At 36.7% G+C, this 13252-nt stretch overlaps 1 protein-coding gene across 4 annotated transcripts in view; it reads left to right on the top strand.

Moving 5' to 3' along the window:
• PSD3 (pleckstrin and Sec7 domain containing 3) overlaps positions 1-13252 on the top strand; it is a 594054-nt gene that overhangs the window by 488866 nt on the left and 91936 nt on the right. The window lies entirely within an intron of this gene.

The raw sequence follows: 13252 nt of genomic DNA, 5'->3' as shown, positions 1-13252 counted from the left end.
TGGAAGAATGCTTTTCAAGCCAACGAACAGGAAAGATTTGCACATTAAGAGAAAAAATTAGGCAATGTATGTACTATATCTTTCAATATATATTAAGTTTTTCTCATATTAAACTTGAATAAAAGCAAAAATCGATGATCAGAGAACCCAGAGTGACCAGTGGTCAGAAACAGGATGAATTGATTTTGATGTAGGAAAAAATTCTCTGATTTTTTAATAAATTAGAAAAAATGGAACACTAAGACCTTAGCCACAATTTGTTTCCAGTTTAGTTAAGAAGAAATTAAAGTTGGAGAGTATAACATGCATATATAAACTTTTACACAAAAAAATAAAAAATAAAAAAATAAACAGGATGCCTATATCTTTTGATGGATTAAAAAATGCATAACTATTTTCTGGCATATATCCAGCATTACATTGCTCAGAAATATTTTCTGATTCCTTCCTCTTTATGAAAGAATGACAACCGGTGCTTTCCATCCCAGTTTTATATTTCACTATTTTACAAAGATCAATGACAATAAGTGAAGCCAAGGTATTATTACTGTATATTTCCAAAAAGACTTTTTCAAGTGTATAATGAAGATGAGATAAGAACATTAATAAGAACTGGTTTGTAATATTGAAGATTTAATGATAGTTCCAATATCGCCCATCTTTGGAACAACTGCCAGTTTCTCTTTTGCAGAAATGTATATTCTGTGTGTGTGTGTGTGTGTGTGTGTATCTGTGTGTCTGTGTGTGGTATAGAATAATAACCACAGAGGTTTGTTTGACTTTTCTTCTTCTTTTAACCTACTGTGGGCAGGAAACAGCCCCCCAGCCAGAGCTATTAATCAAGGAATGTGGACTGGTTCAGTTGTACAGATTGTTTACCATGGATATCCCTTCAAATCCTGGTTGGGTGATGCCTTTCCTGGTGAGTCAGGGTCCATGCTGAGTCAGCTGTTAAATAACTTGAATATAACTCTTATATCTGAGTTAACCAAATCTTTATATCCTAAGTCTAGCTTAACTGATCTTTCCATGCATACAAACCAGAATAAAAGTATCCAATACTATGGGAACCAAGTACCACAGGTTAGGTGTGAAGTTGGAGAGCTAGGTTCTTGTCTCACAGAGTCGAAGAATGAGTCTTGAGGATAAAGGAGAATGAGTAAAGTGTCAGAAGTTTATTAAGCAAGGATACAGAGAAAGCTCTCAGGAGTGAGGGGGTCCCAACAGAGTTGCCAATGGGGGCCTCTTCGGACAATCTTTTATCTAGAACTGAGCAGGGAGCTTGGGGCCTTATCATTCTTGTGATGTCCTGGTTTGAGTAAGGTGGTGATACCACCTTTAATGGCTCTCTTTGGGTCTGATTATTCTTTGTTGGTCATAGACGACTGTGACCCCTTTCCTTCTATTCTTTTTTATTTAAAGATTTTATTTATTTATTTTAAAGAGAGAGAGCAGAGAGAGGGGCAGAGAGAGGAGAGAGAGAATATCTCAAGGAGGCTTCACACAGCCCAATGTAGGATTCAGTTTCACAACCCTGAAACCTTGACCTGAGCTAAAATCGAGAGTCCTATGCTTAACCAACTGAGCTATCCAGACACTCCTCCTATTTTTTATCTTTTATATCATTCACCTCTGTCATATTTTGGGCTTTTTCTCTCATCTGGGCAATTGTAATAGCCTCCTCACCAGTGTTCCATTTTTTAATTTCTCTCATCTTGCCCTCAGCACTTATCTCCTGTATTCTGCTGTAAGTGAACCCTTCAAAGATTTCAAAATTCTCTACAAAATAAATTCTTTAAAAAAAAAAAAAAAGAAAAGATAAAAGAGCTAGAGGATCTATTTTGGCAATATGATGGCCTACAAATTCCAAAACTTCTCTTATAAAACATCTAAAAATGATAAAAATAGAGGAGCCTGGGCTCAGTCAGTTAAGTAAAGTGTCTGCCTTCAGCTCAGGTCATGAGAGGGTCCTGGGATGGAGCCCTACATCAGACTCCCTGCTAAACAGGGACCCTGCTTCTCCCTCTCCCTCTGCCCCACCCCCCAACTCAGGCTATCTCTCATGTGCTCTCTTTCTCTCTCAAATAAATAGTTGAGAAGAAAATATATTGAGAGAAAAAATATGGGGCTCAATCCCAGAACCCTGGGATCATGACCTAAGCTGAAGACAGACACTTAACCTACTGAGCTACCCAGGTACCCCAACAAGTAAATCTTTGGGAAAAAAAAAGGAAAATAAATAAAAAATAAAAATGATTAAGTATTTAAAATTCCTTTTATTTTTAAATTTTTATTTAAATTCAACTAATTAACATATAACATTATTGGTTTCAGAGATAGAGGTCAGTGACTCATCAGTCTTATACCCAGTGCTTATTACATCATGTGCCGTCTTTAATATCCATCAACTAGTTACCCCATCTCCTCACCCCCTGCCCTTCAGCAACCCTCAGTTGGTTTTTTATAATTAAAGAGTTTTATGGCTTGTCTCCCTCTCTGATTTCATCATTTTATTTTTTCTCTCTTCTTCTATGATCCTGTTTTGTTTTTTCATTTCCACATATAAGTGAACTCGTAATTGTCTTTCTCTGACTTATTTCACTTAGCATAATATCCTCTAGTTCTATCCACTTCATTGCAAATGGCAAGATTTCATTTTTTCATGGCTGAGTAGTATTCCTCTGTGTGTGTGTGTATGTGTGTGTGTGTGTACACATACATACTGCATCTCCTTTATTCATCTGTTGATGGACATCTGGGTTCTTTCTGTAGTTTGGCTACTATGGATATTGCTGTTGTAAACATTGGGGTGCAGATTCCCCTTTAAGTCACTATGTTTGTATCCTTTGGGTAAATACCTAGTAGTGCAATTGCTGGGTTGTAGGGTAGTTCTATTTTTAACTTTTTGATGAACCTCCATAATGTTTTCCAGAGTGACTGCACCCTTTCTCTACCTCCTTACCAACATTTATTTCCTGTGTTGTTAATTTTAGCCATTCTGACTGGTGTAAGGTGGTACCTCAGTGTGGTTTTGATTTGTATTTCCCTGATGCAGAGTGATATTGAGCATTTTTTCATGTGTCTGATGGCCATGTGTATGTCTTCTTTGGAAAAATGCCTGTTCACGTTCTTCTGCCCATTTCTTGACTTGATTATTTATTTTTTGGATGTTGAGCTTGATAAATTCATTATACATTTTGGATACTAGCCCTTTATCTGATAAGACACTTGGATATATCATCTCCCATTCAGTGGGATGTCTCTTGGTTTTATCGATTGTTTCCTTTGCTGCGCAAAAGCTTTTCATCTTAATGAAGACTCAATAGTTCATTTTTGCTTTTGTTTCCCATACCTTTGAAGACAAGTCTAGCAAGAAGTTGCTGTGGCCAAGGTCAAAGAGGTTGTTGCCTGTGTTCTCTAGGATTTTGATGGATTCCTGTCTCATATTTAGTCTTTCATTCATTTTAAGTCTATTTTTGTGTTTGATGTGAGGAAATGATCTAGTTTCATTCTTCTGCACGTGGCTGCCCAATGTCCCCAGCACCATTTATTGAAGAGACTGTCCTTTTTCCAGTGGATATTCTTTCCAGCTTTGTCGAAGATGAGTTGGCCATAGAGTTGAGGGTCCATTTCTGGGTTCTCTATTCTGTTCCATTGATCTATGTGTCAGTTTTTGTGCCAGTACCATACTGTCTTGATGATCACAGCTTTGTAATATAGCTTGAAGTCTGGCATTGGATGATTTTCCTTTTCAACATTCCTTTGGCTATTTAGGGTCTTTTCTTGTTCCATACAAATTTTAGGATTATTTGTTCCAGCTCTGTAAAAAATGTCAATGATATTTTGATAGAGGTTGCATTGAATGTATAGATTGCTCTAAGTAGCATAGACATTTTAATAATATTTGTTCTTCCAATCTGTGAGCATGGAACGTTTTTCCATTTCTTTATGTCTTCCTCAGTTTCTTTCATGAGTGTTCTGTAGTTTTCTGAATGCAGATCCTTTGCCTCCTTGATTAAGTTTATTTCTAGGTATTTTATGTTTTTGGGTGCAGTTGTAAATGGGATTGATTCCTTAATATCTCTTTCTTCTGTCTCATTGTTAGTATATAAAAATGCAGCTGATTTCTTTGCTTTGGTTTTATATCCTGCCACTTTTTTTTTTTTTAAGATTTTACTCTTTTTTTTTTTTAATCCTTATTTATTCATGATAGTCACACAGAGAGAGAGAGAGGCAGAGACACAGGCAGAGGGAGAAGCAGGCTCCACGCACCGGGAGCCTACGCGGGACCCGATCCCGGGTCTCCAGGACCGCACCCCGGGCCAAAGGCAGGCGCCAAACCACTGCGCCACCCAGGGATCCCCCACTTTATTGAATTCCTTTATGACTTCTTGCAATTTTGAGGTGGAGTCCTTTGAGCTTTCCCTATAAAGTATCACGTGATCAAAGAGTAAGAGTTTGACTTCTTCTTTGCTGCTTTGGATGCCTTTTATTTCTTTTTGTTGTCTGATTGCTGAGGCTAGGATTTCTAGTACTATGTTGAACAGCAGTGGTGACAGTGGACATCCCTGCTATGCTCCTCACCTTAAGGGAATACCTCTCACTTCTTCCCAATGAGAATGATATTCGGGCTTTTCATTTATGGCTTTTATGATATTGAGGTATGTTCCCTAAGAATGAATGACTATAACAATGAAAGTGAAATCCTGTGAGCCATGTCAAGTGCGTGAATACAAATCTGGGGAAGGAAGCTAAACCTCCGGCTGCTATACCTTCAGAGTATCTCCAGATCTGGAGGTTGAAGGAATATTGGAAATAAAATTACACAATTTTTAGCACAGAAGGACAAAAGGAATATGAAGAAGCAGTTAAGAAACCTGTGGAAGGGAATGAGAAGTTTAAAATGTCAGGTTACAATAGTGAAAACAATGGAGGACAGACAATATTTAAAGATCTAATGACTACAGGTGCTTGGAAATAATACACAGAAAACCCAAAGAACACCAATCTGCATCATTTTAAAGAAACCTCTTTTTAGACCTAATATGCTCAAGATAGGCATTGCAACAATGATGGGAGGGAACCAAAGGATAGTGAAATAATATCTTCATAAGAAAATATAATTGCCAACCTAGAACTTTTTTGTTTTAGATTTTATTTATTTATTCATGAGAGAGACAGAGAGAGACACACACAGAGAGACACAGGCAGAGACACAGGCAGAGGGAGAAGGAGGCTCCATGCAGAGAGCCCAATATGGGACTCAATCCCAGGTCTCCAGGATCACACCCTGGGCCCAAGGCAGCGCTAAACTGCTCAGCCACCCGGGCTGCCCTCAACCTAGAACTTTTAATAAAATGAAGACATTTTTATATAAACAAAAATAGAAAAAGATTTACTTACAAAATTACCCTCACTAAAGGAAATTATAAGTATACATTTAAAGAATTAATTGAAAGGGACCTCAGGGTGCCTGGGTGGCTCGGTCAGCTGAGCATCTGACTCTTTTTGAAGCTCAAGTCCTGATCTCAGAGTCCTGCGATGGAGCCCCACCTCAGTTTCTGGGCTCAACAAAGAGTCTGCTTGAAGATTTCTCTCCCTCTCCTTCTGCTTCCTTGCCCTACTCAAGTTCTCTCTCTCTCTCTCTCTCTCTCTCTCTCTCTCTCTCTCTAATGAATAAATAAATTTTAGGGGCACCTGAGTGACTCAGTTGGTTAAGCATCTGTCTTCGGCTCAGGTCATGATCCCAGGGTCCTGGGATCAGGTCCTGAATCGCACTCCCTGCTTACCAGGGAGCCTGCTTCTCACTCTCCCTCTGCTGCTCCTCCTGCGTGTGCTCTGGCCCTGGCTCTCTCTCGCAAATAAAAAATAAATAAATAAAATATTTAAATAGATAATTAAATCTTAAAAAAAAATCTTTACCTCAAAAAAAAAATCTAAGGTAAAGAAAGTGATAATGAATACAGGTAATAGTAAAGAGGAGAGTAAATCTAAATAGATAATGGCAGTTTATAGAAAAATGATATCCCTTTTGGTAGTGTTTAAAAAAATAAAGTAACAGGTACCATTATCATGTAAGACTGGAGGCAGATGATTAGAATAAAATACTCCAAGATCTTTGTATTTTCAAAAAGAAAGAAAGTATCTTTAGGTTTTGAGTATGCATATTAAAAACGGCAGTGAAAACATAGTCTAGTGCTTAGAGTGGTGTCTTTTGATCAAGGTCAGTAAACATCTTTTCACAGTATAAACCCAAGTATTTTAAAAGTCTATCTACCCACTCCCTATCACCTTCATAATTTAAAGCCTTTTAGTAGGAAACATTGGGTTTCCAAACTCACTTATTCCTTCTATCATGTTTATTATGTAACCACAGTTACAACTCTTTCCCTGGTCTTCTGTACTTAGTAATCTAGAGTTATGAAATCAGTTTTAACTCATTCTACAGTCATTATGAGGAGGATGCTCCTGGTTCATTGACCTCTAACCCATGTGCTTCCCATGGCAAGTCTTATCACAGATGCAAGAGCCATAGCAGCACTATGTGTGTGGCTTTAGGATCAGGACAGTTGAAATTGCCTCTCGAGAGCCTCCCCAGCCTGCTTTAGTGCATAGTAGTCTCTTTCTTCCCTGAGTTCCATTCATTTGCACTCACAGTCCCATATGTAAAGTGGAGGTAACAGTATACCTTATTTTTAGCATTGTGGTATGAGTTAAATGAATTAATACATGTAAAATCATTTAAAGAAGTGCTTTTATGACACACTAATTATATACTGTTGAGCACTTGCTTCTAGTCATCTGTTAGGAGAATTGATTGTTTACTCAAAGACTTAAACAACTACAATATAATTGATCAAAAACAAGATTTTAAGTTTTAACTTTCTGTAGGAGATGAAAAAGTAGAGAATGCAAGCAGTTAATGCTCATTGACTTAAGCATTTGTCATCCATAGTAACTTAAGATCACATTTCATTTGGAAGGTTCTTTGGGATCTGATTCTAGTAGGCTTGGTGTGGTAATGATAAAGAGCTATTAAAATTTGGGGGGAACATTTACAAGGATTCATGGATTAGAGATTTCTACTTGAAAAGTATAAAATAGGTTTGTAGATCTTTGAAATGAAGGAATCTCAAGATGCCTCTAAACTAGTTTTAGAATTTTGGGGAAAGCCTTTAAAATCCAGGACTCTGATAGTCCTATAAAAACAATGGGTTTTCTTGAAGATGGCGGAGTACGAGGAACCAAAGCTCGCTGTCTCCCACGGATACAACTAGGTAACACTCAAATCAGCATAAATAACCCAAGAAAACAAGCCCGAGACTGACAAAGTCGATAACTAAATGTAAAGAAGTCGTCACGTGAAAGAAGATAGGAAGAGTGGCAAAGAAAAAAATTTTAAAACACCAAGAGAAAAGTAGACATTACTTATAAGGGAGACCCTATAAGAAAATGAGCAGGTTTTTCAGCAGAAACTCTATAGGCTAGAAGGCAGTGGCCTGGTATATTTGAAATGCTGAAAGGAAAAATCTTCAGCCAAGAATATTCTTTCCAGCAAGGCTATCATTCAGAACAGAATGACAGCTAAAATTTATCAGAAAAACAACAACAAAAAAATAAATAAATAAATAAAGGAGTTCATGACAACTAAACCAGCCCTACAAGAAATATTAAAGGGGATCCTTTGAGTGGAAAGAAAGGGAAAGACTGAAAGTTGAGAGTATGAAACGTAGGAAACACAAAAGCAGTAAAAATAAGTGTGTCTGTAAAAATCACTCAAAGGATTTACAAAATTAAAGGATGTAAAATATGACACCATATACCTAAAACATAGGGGTGAGAGGCATAAAGAATGGGTTCCAACTTAAGCAACCATCAACATAGCATGGACTGCTATATGCAGAAGATGTTATATACAAACCAATAGTAGCCACAAATCAAAAACCAGTAATAGATATGCAAAGAATAACAAGAAAGAAATCCAAGTATTTCACTAAAGAAAGCCAGCAAACCATGAAAGAGAACAAGAGGAGATAGGATAGGAGAAAAAGAATAAGAAAAACCACAAAACAAGTAAGAAAATGGCAATAAGTACACATCTATCAACAATTACTTTCAATATAAATGTACTATCTTATCTAATAAGACCAAGGGTGGAAAACAACAGTATAATACCACTTCACACCTGTCACAATGGCTAAAATCAGCAACACTAGAAAAACATGTTGGCGAGGATGTGGAGAAAAACAACCCTCCTGCACTGTTGACCGGAACATAGACATGTGAACTTACTGTGAAAAATAGTATGGAGCTTTCTCAAAAACTGAAAAATAGAACTACCCTATAATCTAATAATCACAAATTTACCTAAAACATATAACAACACTAATTCAAAGATATATATGCAACCCTATGTTGATAGCAACATTATTTATAATAACCAAATTAATGGAAGCAGCCCGTGTTCATCAACTGATGAATTGATAGAGAAGATGTGGTATATACATAAGCCATAAAAAGAATTAAATCTTACCATATGCAACAATGTAGGTGGAGGTAGAGAGTATAATGCTGAATGAAATAAACCAGAGAAAGACAAACTCATATGCACAATATAAGAAAGAAAACAATGAAAGGAAACGAGAGAGACCTACAAACCAAGGAACAGATTCTTAACTATAGAGAACAAACTGATGCTTACCAGAGTGGGGGTGGGATGAATCAATAGGGGAAATAGGGCAAGGGGATTAACGAGTATTTATCATGATGACATATAAAGAAGAGTCAACATCGATTTTTCTCAAGCTATTCCAAAAAAAAAAATAGATGAAGATGAAAAGCTTCCAAATTCATTCTATAAGATCAACAACAAGCATTAGCCTGATAAGAGAACCAGAGGAAGATACTACAAAAACAAAACAAAACAAAAAACAAAAACCACACTACAGGCCAATATCTCTGAGGATGCAGAAATCATCAACAAAATACCAGCAAACCAAATCCAACAATATATTAAATCATTAAACAACAACAATATATTAAATCATTAATTATATTAAATCATTGAACAAAATCAAGTGGGATTTATTCCCAGGGTGAAAGAGTGGCTCAGTATTTGCAAATGAATCAACATGGTATATCATATCAATAAGAGAAAGGATAAGATCCATATGATCTTTCAATAGATACATAAAAAGCATTTGACAAAGTATAACATCCATTCATGATTTTTTCTTAAAAAGCCCTCAACAAGGTAATTTAGAGGGAACCATACCTCAGCATATAAAGACCTTATATGAAAATCTCACATCATACTAAACAGGAAAAATACCGAGAGCATTTCACTTATGTGAAGGAGAGGATAAGGATGTCCACTCTCACTACTTTTATTCAACTGGAAGTTCTAGCCACAGCAGTAAGACAACAAAAAGAAATAAAAAGCATTCAGAAGAGCAAGGAAGAAGTAAAACTTTCAGTAGTTGCAGATGACATAAGACTACATAGAAATCCCTACATAGACATCCCTAAAAGTCCAAAATAATGAAACTGGGCGCTGCTAGAACTCGGGAGCCCTGGATGTCTCACTTGGTTAAGTGACTGCCTTCAGCTCAGGTCATGATCCCAGGGTCCTGGGATCTAGTCCCTCATCAGGCTCCTTGCTCAGTGGGAAGCCTGCCTTTCCTTCTGCCTGCCACCCCCCGCTCCCCCCCCCCACTTGTGCAGGCTTTCTCTGTCTCTCTCTGTCTCTCTCTCTCTCTCTCTGTCTCCCCACTCCCGACAATAAATAAATGAATAAAATCTTTTTTAAAAGAACCCTACTAGAATTGATAAATAAATTCATTAATGTTGCAGGATATAAAATCAATGTACAGAAATCTGTTGTATTTCTATACAATATTAATGAAGCAGCAGACAGAAATTAAGAAAACAATCCCCTTTATAATTGTACCAAAAATAATAAAATACCTAGGAATAAACCTAACTAAAAAGTGAAAGACCTGTATTCTAAAACTGTAAAACACCGATGAAAGAAAGTGAAAACAACACAAAGAAACAGAAAGACATCCCATGCTCATGGATTGGAAGAACAAATCCTGTTAAAATGTTTGTACTGCCCAAAGCGATCTGCAGATTTAATGCAAATCCCTATCAAAATACTAACATTTAAAAAAAAAAAAAAAAAAAAAAAAGGGATCCCTGGGTGGCGCAGCGGTTTGGCGCCTGCCTTTGGCCCAGGGCGCGATCCTGGAGACCCGGGATCGAATCCCACGTCAGGCTCCCGGTGCATGGAGCCTGCTTCTCCCTCGGCCTGTGTCTCTGCCTCTCTCTCTCTCTCTGTGACTATCATAAATAAAAAAAAAAAAAAATAAAAAAAAAAACCAATTACTAACATTTTTCACAGTACTGGAACAAACAATCCTAAAATTTATGTGGAACCACAAAAGGCCCTGAATAGCCAGAACAATCTTGAAAAGCAAAGCAAAGCTGGAGACATCACAATCCAGACTTCAAGTTATGTTAACAAAGCTGCAGTGACGAAAATGGTGTGGTACTGGCACAAAAATAGACACATAGATTAATGGAACAAAATAGAATACACAGAAATAAACACACAACACATGATCAGTTAATCTATGAAAAAGGAGGAAAGAATATGTAATGGGAAAAAGTCTGTTCAACAAATGGTCTTGTGAAAACTGGACAGTTATGTCCAAAATAATGAAACTGGACCATTTTCTTCACCATACACAAAAATAAAGCCAAAATGGCTTAAAGATGTAAATGTGAGACCTGAAACCATAAAAGTCCTAGAAGAGAGTGCAGGCAGTAACTTCTTTGACATCACACACAGCATTTTTCTAGATATTTCTCCTGAGGCAAGGGAAATAAAAGCCAAAATGAACAGTTGGGACTACATCAAAATTGAAAGCTTCTGCACAGCAAAGGAAACAATCAACAATACTAAAAGCCAAACTATGGAATGGGAGAAGATATTTGCAAGTGACATATCTAATAAAAGGTTAGTATGCAAAATATATATAAAGAACCTATTCAACACCCAGAAAACAACCCAATTAAAAAATGGGCAGAAGACATGAACAGAGAGTTCTCCCAAGAAGACGTCCAGATGGCCAATAAACACATGAAAAGATGCTCAACATTAGTCATCAGAGAAATACAAATCAAAACCACAATGAGATATCATCTCACACCTGTCAGAATGGCTTAAGTCAAAAACTCAAGAAAGAATGAGTGTTGGTGAGAATGTGGAAAAAAAAGATCCCTCACTCACTGTCGGTGGGCATGCAAACTGGTGCAGCCACTGTGGAGAGCAGCATGAAAGTTTCTCAAAAAATTAAAAATAGAACTACCCTAGGACCCAGTAATCGCACTGTTAATATTACTCATCCATAAAAATAGAATGAAACTGTGCCATTTGCAACAAAATGGATGGATCAGAGAATGTGATCCTAAGCAAAATAAGTTAGAGAAAGGTAAATACCATACGATTTCATTCATATGTGAAATTTAAGAAAAGAACAAATGAACAAAGAAAAAAAGAGAGACAAAGTAAGAAACAGACTCTTAAATATAGAGAACAAACTGATGGTTACCAGAGGTGATTTGGGTGGGGGGATGGATGGAAGTGATGGGGATTAAATATGATGGGAAAAAAAGCAAAAAAAGAGAGAGAGAGAGAGAGAGAGAGAGAGAGAAAGAAAGAAACAGGGAAAAAGAAAAGGGTTTTTCTAAGTTACTTTCCACCATTAGCTAGTATTTGCTTTAACTTAGGTAAATTATCCATGTTATTAAATGAAGCATCCAAAGCTTTGAAAAGTTGGATTGTCAGGAGCTCCCCAGTTAGGGGTTTTGGGTGAGATGGGTGTTAAGACAGGACTAGAAACCAGCTGGTCTTTCTGGTCAGGTGCCTTCAGCACACCATGCTGCTGCCTTTGGTTTGCTCTGCAACAACTCCTGCAGCCTGTGGTCACTTCTGTGTGTACTGTTCTCACATTAAGTATATCAGAATTTGACATCTTTGAACAATATAGTCAATATTTATGTTATATATATATGTATAATTATCTAGATTTTCTTTATAAAGGAGATAATGATGTACTGTTGATGATCATTTATTTTTGAGTACATCCTTGCATAGTGAAAACAGATGGGATGATTTTTTTTTTTTTTTTAATTTCCCCTGGAAACCTGCAGAGTGGATGTTTTGAGTCTTTTTTTGCCAGGTGAATATATCAGTATGGTGTTGGCAAGGGCACCTGTGTTCTGCAGGTGGATATTCACACAGTTCCCAACCCTAAGGATTCTTGAGTCTTCAGTCAAAGGAGATTTAAAGGATTTGCTTAAGAATAATGTATTTCCTAATTTAATCAGGTATCCAAGTTAAAGACAGTATAAAATTAGCCAAATAGTTGATAAAGAAATAAGAATAAGTGGTCCTCCCTCCCTATTTGGATAGACATGTTTAGAAAAATGGCATTCGGGTAACATTTTCCAGTTACATACTTTAATTAAGATTAAGAATAGATAGATAGATAGATAGATAGATAGATAGATAGATAGATAGATAGATCTCAATAGGGAAATTCTACTTTTTACTCCAAGAAAATGTAAACAAAAAGAATGTAAGGATTTCTGAAATAAAATTAATTTGGAGAATTTTTATGAGGGTACTTAATGTCTGCCTTACACTGTGCCAGATACTGTGAATTATAAAAATGAAGGATACCTGCTCTCAAGTCATTCATAGTCTCCTGAGAGACATTAAACAAAAATATTGTATTATAGTATGGCAAGATCTGCAACTGAGGTATCACAGGTTGCCATAAGAATAGTAATAATTAAAGTTATAATCCAATTGGTGGGTGTGTGTGTGGAAATGCCAACAGGAGTTCTTTTATATTCTGAGATTTTAATGTTTTCTAGAAACTTTGACAGGGCTATAAATGATCTGGTACAATGAGACTTTTAAGCTTTTCTTGGATTAATATGTATTTCCAGAATGTCTCACTGCTTTCCCAGTCCTTAAGTTCTGTCTACTCAAGTGCAGACTATAGAGCCATGCTTCTGGGTTCAGATTCTGGCTTCTCTTCCTAGTTATGTGACCACGGGTGGATTATGTATCATTGTTTCAGTTTTATAAAAAGACAAGAGTCATAATACCTACCTCAAAGGATTATTGTGGGGATTTAGTGAGACAATATATGGAAGACATGTTTGGAATATTGCCTGT

This window comes from Canis lupus, chromosome 16 (assembly GCF_011100685.1).
Source record: "Canis lupus familiaris isolate Mischka breed German Shepherd chromosome 16, alternate assembly UU_Cfam_GSD_1.0, whole genome shotgun sequence".
Classification (NCBI taxonomy): domain Eukaryota; kingdom Metazoa; phylum Chordata; class Mammalia; order Carnivora; family Canidae; genus Canis; species Canis lupus.
This window is presented reverse-complemented; position numbering and strand designations above follow the sequence as displayed.